The sequence below is a fragment of the Phyllobates terribilis genome, unplaced genomic scaffold, assembly GCF_046119375.1.
Source record: "Phyllobates terribilis strain yellow unplaced genomic scaffold, ASM4611937v1 Scaffold_3__8_contigs__length_932513732, whole genome shotgun sequence".
NCBI classification, from domain to species: domain Eukaryota; kingdom Metazoa; phylum Chordata; class Amphibia; order Anura; family Dendrobatidae; genus Phyllobates; species Phyllobates terribilis.
Window position 1 is genome coordinate 9,075,998 of NW_027362763.1, and position 2,302 is coordinate 9,078,299.

The window sequence follows — 2,302 nt, forward strand, 5'->3', positions numbered from 1 at the left end:
GGTCTCCTCCATGGGTGCATTGTGGAGCTGAAATCTGGGTCAGTACTGCCACATCTTAAATTAGTGAACGTTGTGCCAGTGTCTCCAGAACCTTGAAAAAGTCTAATTTTTGTTGTGGTTGAGGCGATAGATCCATTACAGTTTCCCCACGCAGGTTTAGAACTTTTTGTCTCAGTAAAATTAACTACAGGAGTTAGTTACATGGCCAAAGTGTGAATGTACACCTACACATTGCACGTCTACCAACATGGGTTCTGGCTTAATTATCTTGGTTTAATTCAGGAAGATCCAAACCTGCAGGGGAGACCCCAACACATCCTTCACCTCAACCACAACCACCACCTCTGCCATGATCAGATTCAGGCTTTCAGACACCATCAAATTATTCACAGGCACAACATTCACTAATCTGAGACGTAGTGGTGACACTGACCCAGAAATCAGCTCCACAATGTACCCAAAGGATGAGACCATGATCTTCTGCTCACTGATCCGAGACCCTGCTGGTGCCCATGTGATACCTCTGGTGACATCTCAGAAGGAGTCTGAAGCTCAGGAAACTGTTCTTGACCTGTCTGAGGCTGTAGGTGAACTGAGCAGACAAACATGTCTCTGTGGCGCAATCGGTTAGCATGTTCGGCTGTTAACCGAAAGGTTGGTGGTTCAAGCCCACCCAGGGATGGATAATTTTATTTTTGTTAAGGTGCTCCTGGGTTCTTCTCCAGTCCCTCAGCCGCACACGCAGGATCAGAGTCGCTCTAAATCAGGGATTGGAGATAAATTCTCATTTATGACTTCATTAGATCTTATAGTTTTAGAGTTAATGAAAAGAACAGTATAAAATAATGGCGGCTCCGTGCTGCTCAGTAACACGCAGATTGTGTCTGGTGACGGCTCCTGCAGCTCCACATGAATCCCCTTATTTATGATGTAAATGGGAATATCCATACAATGCGTACCATTCAGCCATTGTACACATTGTCCTCGGTGGGGTCAGTCTCCATTGTAGCAGCTGGACACATCTCTCACCTGTTATCTCTGAAGCTTCTGCTGACTGAGGGCAGAGACAGCAGAGGAAAGTGATCAGAGAGGAGCCGTAATTACCCTAATAGAGGCCCACATCAGGAGAGCAGCGGGGGAGGAGGCAGCCGTTAGGAGAATTAATATTGTGGCCATGACAGTAATGTGGAGATAATTATATAATGCTAACAATAACTAATAAAACTGATCCAGAAAGGTAAGCATATTTGTGCTGCACCACTGTCCTCCGCTCGACCAACTCTAGTTGAAGCCTCACGTTCTGCAGTTCTCCTGCTGCGCTGCGGACAAGGTGTGAGATATCATCCGAATCTCAGAAGATGTTCAACTAAGTCTCTTCCTATTCCCATCCATGTGTCTGATTCTTACATCTGTATGTGACGCGCCCCCTGGGGCAATGGGGTACTCGGCAGCCGGGCCTCTGGATGCTGGTGGGGGATATCACGGTGGCTGACGCGGTCACCCAAAAGGGGAATTATTTATAGGGGATTTGTAAAGTGTTCGTGACGCCACCTGTGGAATGCGGCTAAAGGGAGCCGCCGCTGCGGAGCAGTCCTCTGAGGCAGATGGTAGGGCAGCTTGTGATGGAACGGCTCCCCACAAGTGGAGCGGGCCTCAGGGCAGCGTGGGGTAATGGATGGTGGTACACCGGAGAGACGGCCAGGGCGGTTCAGGAAGAAATGACGGACACTCACACGGGGGTTCGCTTCGGTACCTTTACTGGTGTAGATGCAGGTATGGTCCAGGGTACTCGGTAGGCCGGGTGCACTTCTGGACTCTACCCAGTGAGCGGGTATAGGGCCTCCTGATCCGTTACTTCCACTTGCTAAGCTTCTGACCTGCCTGGAGCTAGGCCTGACTTAATTACTGTCTCTCTCTCTTGCACTTGCTGACCTGGCCTTTTCTTGGAGATCACTCTCCCTGGATGCTGGGGCCTCCGTGACTCCTAGCCCTGGTACAGTAGTCAGCGTTGGTCGACCTGGGACTTGTAGTCCTCCAGGTATCCGATGGTCCCTATTGGGTGTAAAGGACCCTGTAGGCGCGGACACGGTGTCCGGTGTATATTTCGGGGTGAGCCTGGTACGCTCCTCTGCCCCCTCAACTCCTCTCTCCTTTCCTCCTTGCCGTCGGCCACACTCAGGGCCCTCACTACGGCAGCAGCAGACGAGCTGCGCCTTCGCTGCTCTCAGCGTCAGCATGCTCTCTCACAACTAACTGTATTCTCCTCGCTCAACTCACTGACTGCCTGGCTCCACCCCCCATA

The 2,302-nt window shown here is 50.8% G+C and overlaps 1 non-coding gene across 1 annotated transcript; it reads left to right on the forward strand.

The window, feature by feature from the left end:
• The first annotated feature begins 608 nt into the window (after positions 1-608).
• TRNAN-GUU (transfer RNA asparagine (anticodon GUU)) lies at positions 609-682 on the forward strand. Its single transcript has one exon. It is a non-coding gene; the product is annotated as a tRNA-Asn (tRNA).
• Positions 683-2,302: the final 1,620 nt, after the last annotated feature.